This window comes from Panthera uncia, chromosome X, assembly GCF_023721935.1.
Source record: "Panthera uncia isolate 11264 chromosome X, Puncia_PCG_1.0, whole genome shotgun sequence".
Classification (NCBI taxonomy): Eukaryota; Metazoa; Chordata; class Mammalia; order Carnivora; family Felidae; genus Panthera; species Panthera uncia.
In genome coordinates, this window is record NC_064817.1 from 86,596,615 (window position 1) to 86,611,425 (window position 14,811).

Genomic DNA, 14,811 nt, shown 5'->3' on the forward strand with positions numbered 1-14,811 from the left:
CTCTCTGTATTGACATCAAAGTAAGAAGGCTTCCACCTGCATTACTGATCAATTGCCCTTCACTCTTTCTAATTGAAAGCTTCTATTTATGGAGCACTTACTCTGCCCCAGGTATAGTTCTCAAGACTTTACAAGATTTTACAGCCAGGAAATTCATCATTGGGATCCAGTCCCAGTCATTATAGTTAGTGTCCACGCTTTTAACCACCATACTCTCTGCTAGCTGTTGGCAGCCTACAGCATTTAGACTGTGCATAAAGCTGAGAGCTGGCTGCCCCCAAAGAATTACCAGAACCTCCTCTTTTTGTCATCTGTCACAGCTGACAAAATAGCGTGAACCTGCTACTAGGAGGTTGGCAAAGCCCTTAAAAGGGCTCCTGCTGCTGCATACATACAGGGTAAAAGAATAAAGAGACCCATAGAGTAATAATTACCCAATTTATGATGGAAGGAACCTCTGGAGAGAAAGCAAAAGGTAGGATCAGAAAGCAAAACACAGGGGGCTCCAACTGCATTGGTATTATTTGATTTCTTAAGCTGGGTGGTAGTTAGACAAGAAAGCACCCATACCTTCTGTATGTTTTAAATACTTCACAACAAAAAATTTTAAAAGGCTCCTAGGAATTGCACTGTCTTGGACAGAAAGGAAAGCTTAACCTACAGCACTGAACTTGCTGCATTAGGGCCTGAAGGATCTAGAAGTGGGGTGCATCATCATTCTTGCTCCAGGGAAGATCTCTAGAGTTATAGCTTTTATTTCCTCTTATCCATCCTAAATCTCTCTCAAAGTCAGGCAATGAGAAATACCTTAATATTATGTATACAGTTGGCTCTTGAACAACGCGAGTTTGAACCGCGAAGTCCACTTATACAAGGAGGTTTTATTTTAATCAATACAGGCAGTACTGTAAATGTATTTTTTCTTCCTTACGATTCTCTTAACATTTTTTTCTCTAGCTTACTTTATTGTAAGAATACAATATGTAATACATAAAACATAAAATTATGTGTTAATTGACTATGTTATTGGGAAAGCTTCTGATCAACAGAAGGCCATTAGTAGTTAAGTTTTGGGGGAATCAAAACTATATACAGATTTCTGAGTGCACAGGGGTGAGTGCCCTGAGCCCCTGCATTGTTCAAGGGTCCGCTGCATCCATATTCCACAACCCTGGAACTTCATATTTCTACACCTATGAGGAATTGGGGGAGGGGTGAGGAAGGTGGGGAACCAGGGAGAGGGTAAGAAAGAAAGCCTGGAAGAAGAGTAAATACTTAAATAAGCCCAAAGATCAAGAGAAAGGGAAGAAAGTGAAGAAAGGAAATAAGAGCAAAAAAATAAGGAGAATAATAGGGCCTAGACACACACATGCACACACACACACACACACACACACACACAGACATAAAAGCAAGGGAGAGAGAAAGAAGGAATGATATAAGGAAAAAGAAAGAAGGGAGGCTAAAAAGCAGTGAAATAAAGATGTAAAAGAGAGCAGAAAGACAATAAATGTCATTAATTGAGGGCCTCCTATGTGCTGGCCACTGTTCCAAGTACTTTCTAAGCAGTGTCTGATTTGATCCCCCCACCAATAAGCCCATGAGATAGGCATTAATAGGCCCGTATCCTACAGATGAGGAAAATGAAGTTCAGAGAACTTGAGAGACTTCCCTGAGGTCACACAGCTGGATAAACTGAAATTTGAGCCTAGATCTGAATGACCCCAAAGGTTGGGAGCTTAACCAATGGGCTTACTGCCTCCCAAGAAAAGCCATGAGAAGAAAGAAGAAAAGAGATGGGGGAAGGGAGCTGAAATCCTTACATCTACAGGGGCCAGCCGGGTAGCATGTGGGGGGGGGGCAGGAAGCTTGCTGGGCCTTGTCAAAGGCACCCCAACTCAGTTCCTGCTGATTATTGTCTTAATAGAAATGTGGGTCCGGTTTTCCAGATACTGTTATGCAAGTAAAGTTTGAAATGCAGATTTTTTTAAAGGAAATCTCATGATTGTTTAACGTTAGCAAAAAATACATACATATTAGGAAAAAACTACCTTGTAGGCTAAACAAAACCCAATTATGGGCCGAGTTTGGCCCATCAGCCACCAGTTTGCAACCTTGGGATAAAAAAGGCAGACAGAGCTGAGTTCACAGATCAGAAAGGAAGAAGAGAGGGGCGCCTGGGTGGCTCAGTTGGTTAAGCGTCCAACTTCAGCTCAGGTTCATGATCTCACAGCTTGTGAGTTCAAGCCCCACGTTGGGCTCTGTGCTGACAGCTCGGAGCCTGGAGCCTGTTCTGTATCTCCCTCTCTCTCTGTCCCTCCCCTGCTCATGCTCTCTCTCTCTCTCTCTCTCTTTCAAGATTAAATTAACATTAAAATTTTTTAATTAAATAAAAAGAGGAAGAAGAGAGAAATAAAGAAGCAGAGAACATGAAAGAGAGCAAAAGAGAAAGCAGGAGCAAAGGAGAAAGATTTAAAGAAAAAAGAAGCGAGAAAAGAGTGAAAGATCAAGCCAAGGGCAATAAAAGAGGGAAATGAGGAGGGCATTGTGGGAAGCCCAAAAGGTAGGGGGGGAAGCACAAAGCTGGTGGAGAAAAGAGAGGAAAAGATTTAAGAAAGGTGGGAGGAGGGAAAAAAAAGATGCAGGAAAGACAAGAGAGAAGCGAGAGCAGGCACACGGATGAGAGGGAAGAAGGGCATGTGGAATAGCCCCTCCCCAGCAATCTTGGGGGACACTGGGCCAGGTGACGGCTACTGCGAGGTGGGACTGGAGCCGGCCAAGCCACCCCATTCATTGAGAGAGCTCTCTCTTACTGAAAGGTGGAGCTGTTCTCTCCTCTCAGGAAGCAACTGTGCCTCTCCCCAGGACACAAGGTGGCAGCAGCAGACGCCATAGGGTGAGGCCCTTCAGGGCGATGTCCGGGTCCCACAGCAGGCCGTGCAGCGCCCTCTGCTGGCCGGCACTGCCTACTGGCTTAGGGAGATCGGGAGGCCGGGTTAGAGTTGCAGAGAATGGGTGGGCTGCGTAGCCTGGCGCACACCCCTCCCTGCTACCAGAGGGAGCTTGTGCAATAGAGCAGTAGCCATGGCAACCCTGGGGGCCGCTACCCTGTTCGCGGATCACAGACGGGAGTTCAGTTTTGCATCAGGACATGCATGCATTCAGAGGAGGCTGATGCAGTCGGCCCCAGCCCCTGGGGCTCCCTCCCTCTGGAAGCCCCAGGCAGAAGTTGGAGAGAACAATATTCCACAGAAGAGATGTCACAGTCTCCAGTCTTTCTCCTTTTTGGGCCCCCGCATTTCTCCCCCAGGAGGCTTTATTGGGTCAAACACCCACTAGACCTCACGGTTAGAAAGGATTTCAAAGGTTAGAAAGGATTTCAAAGGTTAGAAAAGATTTCAAAAATAATTCCCGCATAAAACTCCGTCATTAAATTTTATCTCCCACATCGCTCAAAATGATAGTTTTTAGTATCACCCGGGGGCTTCTCAGAGAGCCAGACTGACAGGAGCCATTTCTGGGGACTAAGACTCTCCACACATATGTATGTATTTTAACTACTGCACGGGTTTCACAGATGGTGCTATATTTTCAATGTTTACATGGCACACAATCACACTTTATTTTATTTATTTTTTGTTGTTTTTAAGTTTATTTATTTATTTTTGTGAGGGAGACACAGAGAGTGAGGGGGGAGGGGGCAGAGAGAAGGAGAGAGAGAATCCCAAACAGACTCTGCATAGCCAGCATGGAACCTGATGCGGGGCTCGAACCCACGGGGGGCTGGAACTCACGAACCAGGAGATCATGACCTGAGTCGAAATCAAGAGTCAGATGTTTAACTTTAACTGGCTGAGCCACCCAGGCGCCCCACCTATAGCTTAATTCCAATTCAAATGTTCCACTCCAGACGGCTATTCTCTACAATATATTCGTGCTAGTAACAAGGGAATTGCCAGATTTATGCACAACATTTATAATTCACAGTACAGTACAGGGAGTAGGCATGGTGATGAGATGGAACTTTAAGGTCATATGATGAATATATTGTCATATCATCGTACACTGTATGTCTAGAAGGTCACTGGGCTAGAACTTCACAAGTCAAGAATTGAAGCCTTTTGTGAACATGATGCCCAGATCAAATGTCCTCCTTTTCTTGCCCCCACCTCCATGCCTTCTGGAGGATCATTTACTTTTTAGGAGTGGAGCCTTGGAAGTAAAAGCCTTCAAACAAATCTTGACGGGAGGGGAAGGTTTAGACACTAGGATGGGGTGATGGGTTTTGCAGATGTAGTGCCCTTCAAATGACATCACGACATGGCTATCCACCCCTGAGGCACATCCTAGCTCTCGCCCAAATCTAAATTAGGTGGCACGAGAGGAGGACTGGCCCTTTTAATAATCTTACTTTATAATTATGAAGTATAAAAAACTGAGCTTGTAGATACAGAGAACAGATGATTGGTTGCAAGGGCTGGGTGGTGGGGGATGGGTGAACTGCATGAAAGGGGTCAAAAGGTACAAATTCAGGTTATAAAATCAATAATTCATGGGAATATAATGTAAACATGGTGACTATACTTACAATACTGTGCTGCGTGTATGAAAGTTGCTAAGAGGGTAGATCTTAAATGGTTTTTTTGTTCGTTTGTTTGTTTGTCTTTGGAGAGAGAGAGTGTGTGTGGGATTTCAGGGAGAGGGACAGAGGGAGAAAGAGAATCTCAAGCAGGCTCCACGCTCAGCATGGAGCGCAAGGTGGGGCTCAATCCCACGATCCTGGGATCATGACCTGAGGTGAAATCAAGGGTCAGACGCTCAACCGACTGAGCCACCCAGGTGCCCCAAAAGTTCTCATACAAGAAAAAACTTTTGTGAGTATATATGGTGACAGATGTTAACTAGACTTACTGTGGTGATCATTTTGCAATACGTACAAATGTTGTATCATTATGTTGTATAGCTGAAACTAATATAATGCTACCTGTCAATTGCATCTCAATATAAAAAATAAATACAAATTTAAAAATAAACTATGGGGGCGCCTGGATGGCTCGGTCAGTTGAGCGTCCAACTTCGGCTCAGATCATGATCTCACGGTCCATGAGTTTGAGCCCCGCGTCGGGCTCTGTGCTGACAGCTCAGAGCCTGGAGCCTGTTTCCGATTCTGTGTCTCCCTCTCTCTCTGCCCCTCCCCTGTTCATGCTCTGTCTCTCTCTGTCTCAAAAATAAATAAACGTTAAAAAAATAAATAAACTATGAAATATTTCAAACACACTGTTACAAATGACTGCCCAATTCAGCAGCTAAGACAACTATGATTTTATGTTCATGGAATTGCTGGGTCAGGAATTTTGGAAAGGCACAACGAGGAAAGCTCTCTCTGCTCCACAGTGCTTGGTTGCTCTCCTGGGAAAACTTGAAGGCTGGGGGTGACTTGATAGCCAGAGGTTGGAATCGGCGTAAGTGTTATTCACTCACATGCCTGGTGCCTAGAAGGACTCAAGACCAGAAATCCTACATGTGGCCTGTCCACATGACTGGTTTCCTCACCATCCGGTGGCTTCAGTGTGGTCAGATTCTTATATGGTGGCTCAGGGCTCCAAGAGTATTCTAGCAAGCACAGTGAAAATGGAAATCACCTTTTCTGATCTAGCCTCAGAATTCAGTGTCACTCCTACAACATCCTATGGGGTACAAGTGAGCTTGCAAGATCCAATAAGAATCCTAAAATTCGTATGGAACCGCAAAAAGACCTCAAAGAGCCAAAGCAGTCTTGAGAAAAAGCAGAGTTGGAGGCACCACACTTCCTGACTTCCTGATTATGAAACTACAGTAACCGAGACGGTATGGTATTGGCACTAAAAACCAATACATGGACCAATAGAACAGAATCGAGACTCCGGAAGTAACCCCATACCTATATGGTTAACAACTCCTTGACAAGGGCACCAAGAACTCACAACAGAAAAAGGACAGTCTCTTCAATAAATCATACTGGGCAACCTGGACAGCCACCTGTAAAAGAATAAAATGGAACCCTTATAGAACTCACAAAAATCAATGCAAAATGAGCTGAAGACTGAAATGTAAGACTGGAACCACAAAACTCCTAGAAGAAAAGCTAGAGGAAAGCTCCTTGATGTGGTTCTTGGGAATGATTTTTTTGGGATATGACACCAAAAGCAGCATTAACAAAAGTAAAAATAGAGAAGTGAAAGCTTCACCCAACTGAAAAGCTTCTGCACAGCCAAGGACACAGGCAACAGAGCCGAGAGGCAACTCATGAAATGAGAGAAAATATTTGCAAACCATATATCTGATCAGAGATAAATGTCCTAAATACATAAGGAACTCACACAACGCAATAGCAAAAATAATCCGAGTTAAAGGAGGGCAAAGGACCTGAACAGACATTTTCCCAAAGAAGAAATGCAAATGGCCAACCGGTACATGAAAAGATGGCCAACATCACTCATCAACAGGGAAATGCAAATCAAAAGGACGAGACATCATCTCATACCTGTCAGAATGGCTATTATCAAAAAGACAAGAAATAACAAGAGTTGGTGAGGATGTGAAGAAAATGGAACCCTCATGCACTATTGTTGACAATGTCAACAACAGCCACTATAGAAGACAGTGTGGAAGTTCCTCAAAAAATTAAAAATAGAACTACCATATAAGACAGCAATCCTACTTCTGGGTACCTACCCAAAGGAAGCAAAATAATTTTCTCAAAGAGATATATGTATATCCATGTTTATTACAGAATTATTCACAATAGCCAAGGAATGGAAACAACCAAAGTGTCTGTTGATAAATGAATGCATAAAGAAAATCTCTTTCTCTTCACTCTCTCTGTCTGTCCCTCTCTCTAACATAATATTATTTAGCCATAAAAAGGGAAATCCTGCCATTGGTGACAGCATGGATGAAACTAGAGGACACTGTGTTAAATAAAATAAGCAGACAGAGAAAGACAAATAGATTTGTGAAGAGAGTTGATCTTAAGTGTTCTCCCAACACACACAAATGGTAACTATGTGAAGTGATGGGTGTGGGAATTAACTTGATCGTGGTAATCATGTCACAATGTGTATGTATGTCAAATCATCACCACGTACACTTTAAATGTATACAATGTCATTTGTCAATTGTACCTCAATAAAGCTTGGGGTGGGGAAACAAATACCGACAACAACAAAAATTCAACAACAGGGGACAGAGACCCCACCTGTGTCTAAGAAAAGCGTCAAAGATTGTAGGGCTATGTTTTAAAATGGCCACACATATAAAAATATGGGGAACAGCATAAAAAGTACCCAAGTATCCATGAACCAGAATTTATGCATTAATATTCTTGCTAGATTTATTTCAGATGAAGTTTTTAAACCAACAAAATGGCACTTTTAAAGAAAGTTTATTGAGTTACCTGTTCTAGTTTCTGCATGCTGCTTATGCAGAAATTCTCCCAAAAAAGGAGGAGGAGGAGGAGGAGGAAGAGGAGGGGAATGATAGTTCTCATTTTTTTGAGCTTTTGCTAGGTACCGGGCACTGTACTTTTATGCACATTCCTCTCAACAACCCCATTAAGTGGAAATTACAAGTACCGTCGATAAATAAGGGGGAAAAAGCCTAAGGCTTAGAGAGGCAAGTTGCCCAAGAACACAAAGCTAAGGGATCTAGTCAGTTTTACAAATATTTATTGAGAACCCCCCCATATACCAAGCCAGAGATGGCTCCTGGCCTTATTTATCGAATTTATAATCTAGTGGCAGTCAGGGCATAACGCTAAAGATTGGGGAACATACTATGAGGGACATAAATCAAATAATATCTTACTTAGGCAAGCCAGGAGAACCAAGAATAGAGCCAATAATTTGAACCTAAGCAGCTGAATTCTAGAACTGGCATGCTCAACTCTTGTACTATACAGATTCACATTCTTTAGTTTGCCTTTACTATTTGAGTCCTGATAAAGTTAGGCCTGCGACGTGTAGCACCCTCTCCTCCCACCTCTAGATAGAAGTACCTCCTCCCTTTTGCCTTTGTTTAAATTACTTTAGCATGTTTACTTTTTTGTTTGTTTGTTTGTTTTGGCCTGCAAGTTTTCCTGGTAGAACTCTCTTGGCAGGAAGCAGTCTTGTCACAGAGAGATTCTGTGAGGCAGATGTTTAGACTCTCTTGAATAGAATAAAGCAGCCTCCATCGACAATGAACAATGTTGAACATATATTTAAACCTCACAATTCCTGTAGTACAGATTCATCCACTCTGTATTACAAAGGTGGAAGGCTGCTTTTATCACTCTGCAAGCTAATCATTGGTTTTCTTGGAAACTCTAAAGGCTGGGAAGGAAAATTAAGTGGTTTGGGCCCTTTGGGGATATAATGAGATCTTCCGGGACTATTGGAATAGGTTATGTTGCCTGAGGACTTACGGAAAAAAAAAAAAAAAAAAAAAAAAGCAAAGGTTCATATTTTCACCCACGTTGACCTCACGTGGCACACGTGTTTGTGAGATTCCCCATTATGTACCAGTCCAGGTTGTGTTTTTATTATAATCAGGTTACGCCTTTCTCTCTCAATTTAATTTTACGCCATTGATATGGTGGGTCTTAGTGAAAACGTGAAACTTTTTTTTTATGTCTCTCAAAATAATGACACAGGAAATGAGTTAGTTGCCCCTATGTGGTAAAGCAAATAAATTAGAACAAAATCCAGCCACAAGCTTCTTGCTTTTCCTGCACCTGCTCTGTGCCTAGTTTCCTGGGGCTTAAGGGGATAAAAAAGCAAGGGTCCCAGCTTTCTCTTCTCAGATTGATGAGGCCCACTGGGTTTTCTTTTTTAAGTTTTGAACATTTGAGATATAATTCACATATCATAAAATTTACCCAATTCAGTGGTTTTGAATATATTCACAGCGCGGTGCAAGCATCACCATTATATAATTCCAGAATAATTTCATCACTCCCCCAGAGAAGTCTTCATACCCACATTCCATTACCACCCACCTCAACCCCGGCAAACATTAATCTACTTTCTGTTTCTATAGATTTGCCTCTTCTGGACAATTTGTATAATGGGCCCAGGTGATTTTGCCTCTATTCCGCTTCACCCTTCTTCCTCTCTGACTCCCTGCAAAATCAGGCTCCTGGAGCACTGGAACAGCCCTGTAGGATAATTATAATTATATTATTATTTAATTATTGTATCCTTATTATTATAATTAGTATATAATTATATATTCTGTAAAATAATATATAATATAATTTAATATTCTTTTATACAAAATGAAACATGCAGATATTATGTAATTTATAAAATAATCTATAATATCAAATAATGTATAAAATACTTAAATGTATCAAGAAGAGCTGCGATAGTAGGTTTTTTCTGAGCTGTGCTAATAGCTTCACTAGCACTAACTCTCGATACAGTAACTGAATGAAGTAGGTATTATCATTATTATTCCCATTTTACAGATGATTAAACTGAGGCATACAGTGGATAAGGGCCTTCCACACAGCTAGTCAGTGCCAGAGCTGGGATACCTATGGTGTTCGGTGCCAGGGGCAGGAGGCAGAGGTGGCAGACATGGTGATAAAAGAGGTGACTGGTTTCCTGCCCTTAGGGTGCTGAGAAAGGAAATAAATCACACGCATGCATGCGCGCGCGCGCACACACACACACACACACGCGCATTTAATATCCAAGCAACCGTGTCAAACAGTGGTTTTCAAGCATTAGTGTGCCTCACTCAGAATCACCTGGAGACTTATCAAAACACACGTTGCCAGGCCCTCTGTCCAGAATTTCTGGTTCAATGGGTCCTGGATAGGGCTAGAGAAATGGCATTTCTTCTTCTTGTTTTTAATGTTTATTTATTTATTTTGAGAGCACGCGGGAAGGGCAGAGAGAGGAGGAGGAGAGAGAGAACCCCAAGCAGGCTCCGCAGTCACCACAGAGCCCGAAGTGGGGCTCGAACTCACACACCGCGAGATCATGACCTGAGCCGAAATTAACAGTCCCACGCTTAACAGACCGAGCCACCCAGGCGCCCCAGCAACGGCATTTCTGACGAGTTTGCAGAGCCGGTGCTGATACCGCTGAGCAGGAACCTCAGTGTGAGAATCTGTCTTAGAACATCGCCGTCACAGGGCACATCCGGAAATGTTCATTTGTTTTGTTTTATTATTTTTTTCAATCTTTATTTATTTTTGAGACAGAGAGAAACAGAGTGCTAGCAGGGGAGGGGCAGAGAGAGAGGGAGACACAGAATCAGAAGCAGGCTCCAGGCTCCGAGCTGGCAGCACAGAGCCCGACGCCGGGCTCGAACTCACGAAAACAGCGAGTTCATGACTTGAGCCGAAGTTGGACGCTTAACCGACTGAGCCACCCAGATGCCCCAGGTGCATCCAGAAATGGAACAGCAAGAAGTACAATGGCGCACATTTAGAAGTCTGAACTTTGGTGTGATGTCTGTGCTGCAGGAGTTTGTTACCTGAAGCAGGTGGGGGGTGGGGGGGACACGACAATCATGGTACCCGCAGGCTTAGGTCTCTCTCCTGCTTATGACTTTCCAGTGGTCCCCGCCTCCCACTCCTTGGGTACCACACGCAAGCTGCCTCCAGAGCACCCAAGGCCCTTTGCAGTGTGGCCCCTGTGGGCCTCTCCAGCCTCACAGTCCTGACCTCTCAAGGTCCCCCACTTTACAGCCCCACAATCCCAAGTTGCTCTGAGTTCCCAGCCTTCCATGCTGTTTCCTGGCCTGAAATGTCCCCACTCATGTTCCGGGCTCAAAGCCTCCTGGCTCCCGGACCAGACTACCTGGATTCAAATCCCAGCTCTACCACTTGCCAAGTGACCTTGGGCAAGTTGGTTAACGTCTCTGTGCCTCGGTGTCCTCATCTGTGAAGTGGGGATAAAAAGAGTACCTTCTTCACAGGGCTATTGAAAAGATTAAATGAGGTAAGATTTGTTAAAATTAAGGTTTTATTTTAATTCTAGTGTACTTAACATGCAGTGTTCTGTTAGTTTCAGGTGTGCAATTCAGGTGATTCAAAAATTGCATATGTCACCCAGTGAAATGAGGGGATATTGCTAAAACACAGTATAGAGTCTAGCACATAACACACATTTTAAGGTATTATTTTCTCTATTGTTGCTATTGTTACTTTAAGTTTTTTTTAAAGTAATCTCGACACCCAAGGTGGAGCTCAAACTCACACCTCCGAGACCAAGAGTCTCATGCTCAGGGGCGCCGGGGTGGCTCAGTGGGTTAAGTATCCGAATTCAGTTCAGGTCATGGTCTTGTGGTTGGTGAGTTCAAGCCCCATATCGGCTTGCTGCTGTCAGCCTGTCAGCACAGGGTGCACTTCGGATCTTCTGTCCTCCTCTCTCTTCCCCTCCCCTGCTTGTGCTCTCTCAAAAATAAATAAATATTAAAAAAAAAAAGAGTCTCATGCTCTTCTGACTGAGCCAGCCAGGCACCCCATATTATTAATGTTACGAAACCCAGCTTAGGCACGTACCTGTGTCCGAAAGTCTTCCTTGTCACTCTTGGCCCATGCTTTCTAATGTTATTGGTGATTCCCTCTTTCTCCTGCACTTCCTCTGTGTCCCATTCATGCTTCTACTCAAGTCACTTAACCTCTCTGAACCTAGGTTTCCTTATCTGTAAAATGAAGATTACAGCATAATGACATCCATCTCATAGAGTTGTCACTGATATGAAAGAAGGCGATGCATGAAGAAGTTCTTAGCACAGTGCTCAGTACTTAGCAGAGACTCAATACGTGTTTGCCGAGGTTATTTCCACTTGCCGCCGTAAGACTGTGAGAAACAGACATCGTGACATGGTGAGGCTTTTATCTCAGGAAGTAGTTGGGAAGAGCAGGTGGTTTATATATTGGATCCTGGTTGGGACATGATCATTGCATCCCTTGCAGACTTGACCTCTACCTAACCCCTTGCACCTTGCACCGTGTTCTCTTATTATGCCCAACATTCCCCACCTGGGTTCCCAGCACACGACACACTGTCGTGAGCTTTCTGTTCAGCCTGTTTCGTCTGCCTGAAATCCCCTTCCCTACGTTCTTTCCTGGATAATACTCGCCCATTCATTAAGATTCAGCTTTTGGTGTCACCAGATCCAGGATTTCCCTGAGCCCCTGGATTGAAGTGGGTAACCCTCCTGTGCTCACCCGATCACAGTGCTTAGGATATTGTCATATAGGCTTTTGTTGTTGTTTGTTTGTTTAGACATCAGTCTCCCCACTAGACTGTGCCTTTTTTAAGAGCTAAGCCTTTTTGGCTTCATCACTGTACCCCCAGCACCTAGCACAGCGTTTGTGACATAGTATGGGCTCAACCAGTATTTGAACTCCCAACAGTGGAGATCCAGGTGTACCAGAACAAGCTTTAGGTTATTGTTACGATGTCAACAAGTTGCCAAACACAAGTTACCTTTCCTGAAATGGCAGCATGAAAAACATCTGGGCATTCTTCCTTCAGCTGGAAGGAACAATGGTCCATTTGACCTATGACTCGTGAAAAAAAAAAAAAAGGGCACTTAGCACAACCGGCCTTGGGTGCCGCTCAAAACCTTGAGAAGGCTGCCACCTAGTGATGGAATTCAGAGATGCTTGGGAAGGAGCCGGGCAGCTCCCCAGGAAGGCATGGAGAAACCCACAGAGGCTGTATCTACACAAAGCAAGATAAATGGCCAATTTCTCTGAATAAGGCAGGTATGTGATGTGCATTTTCACCCGATATATCTTGTTGATGTGGCTGGTTGCTGGTGGAGTGGGGATTTTCCAGGATAGTCCAGATGGAAACAGTTTGGGTCTCATTGTCACAGTCGGTGTCAGGTAACATACCTTATTTTTTTCAAATGGAAAGTATGGTTGCCAAAGAGCTGCTTTCGGGAATTCTACACTCTGATTGGCTGCAAGAAGCAATTAAGGAATACAACACCATTAAATGTGACTCAAGTCCTCTGACTGGCTGTCATGCGTGTTAAAGACACAGACCCAAATGTATACATGAGAGTTTGCAGTCATCCTGGGGCGATGTGTACCTTTTCTACGAACCCACACGATTTTTTAAATATATTGTCCTTGGAATCATCTGGAGCCTGTCCTAACACCAGTAAGAAACATGATAGAGAATCTACCGCATATGCCAACAGGCAAACCTATATTCCATTTGGAGTCCAACAGATTTAGGCTGCTATTCTGCTCTTTTTCACGTTCTAGCTGTGTGACCTCGGGCAGCTTACTTAACCTCTCTGTGTCACAGTTTCTTCAGCTGCAAAATAAAAGTGAAAATGATCTTTATCTCATTCAGTTTTTGTCAGGATTAAGTGAGGTATACATATAATGAACTTGAAACTGCATGAGGCGCTTCAGGAAATGCTTCCATTTTTTTAATGAGTATTTAGTTTTGAGAGAGAGACAGACAGAGCATGAGCAGGGGGAGGGGCAGGGAGAGAGAGGGAGACACAGAATCTGAAGCAGGCTCCAGGCTCCGAGCTGTCAGCACAGAGCCAGACACGGGGCTCGAACTCACGAGCCGTGAGATCATGACCTGAGCCGAAGTCGGACGCTTAACCGACTGAGCCACCCAGGCAACTCAAATGTTTCCATTTTTAATAAATCATTTTCTATGACTCCTTTACTATCCTAAAATGCAAAAGGAAACTCAGAGACAATATTATGTACCTACTATACACGTAGTTTTACGTATTTGTGTATGTGTGTGTGCACGTGTGCATGTGTGTATAAGAGACAGAAAGAGAGAGAAAGGCTTAGCTGTAGTGCAAAGGAGAAATAAAAGGAAAGTATTTGCAATTGATCATGACTCCATCTGTAAAGGGTCTGGCCACACCACACTAGGAGACCTAAGGGAACAGACAGAAACTTGCACCTCTGTGTAGAAACACCACAACACAAATGCCAAGGTTACAAATGCAGACCCATACAGGGGCATTGACTCAATTACTACAAGGAGCATTACTGTCAGCAACCTGGTCTTCAAAAATGTTAAAGAACTCTTGGGAGAGTTCTGAGCAAAACAACATATAATTTTCCTTCAGTTTACATGGTAGTTGTATTCTTAGAAATGTCAGCACATCCTGAAACCACGCAGAAAAAAAAGTACTTTGTGTTGATATGTAAAGCCGAGTTATGTTCTAGGCACAGATCATTACAAACCGATTTTTTTTTCTTACCTACATGAATAACTGGGGATGGGTGTGGCATTTAAAAGTTGGGTAGAATACAGGGCCTTCTTCATGGTGTGGGACTGTTTGGCATTTTGGGGATGTCTAGCCTTCTGCCCACTAAATGCCAGTAGGGCACCCCCATGTGGAAGCAATCCCTGCCGTATACACACTTACATGCACCCAAAACGCATGCAAAACACGGAGTTGGAGAATCCCTCGATACAGAGACAAAGTTTCAAGGACAAAACTGAGTCAGAGCTCTGATGTTCCTTACAGGGCTGGGCTGGAAGAGAAGAATGCAGGGAGGGAGGCTCCGCTGTGGGTGGGATATGGAGAAGGGTCTTAAAACCTGCAGATTTGGAGTCGTGACTCTGGATAGGCATGTAGGGACAAGGGTGGAGTGGGGCTCGAGGGGGCTGGGGAGGGGAGAGCAGCACTGGGGAAGGGCAGTTATTTAGACACTAAAGATTGGAGAATGGCTGGGAGTCATTGCCAGGTAGGCAAACAGGGACAGGGCTTAAGCCAACATTAGGACTCCAGAAAGGCAGCAAAACAAGAAGCTTAAAGACAGACAACAACCAG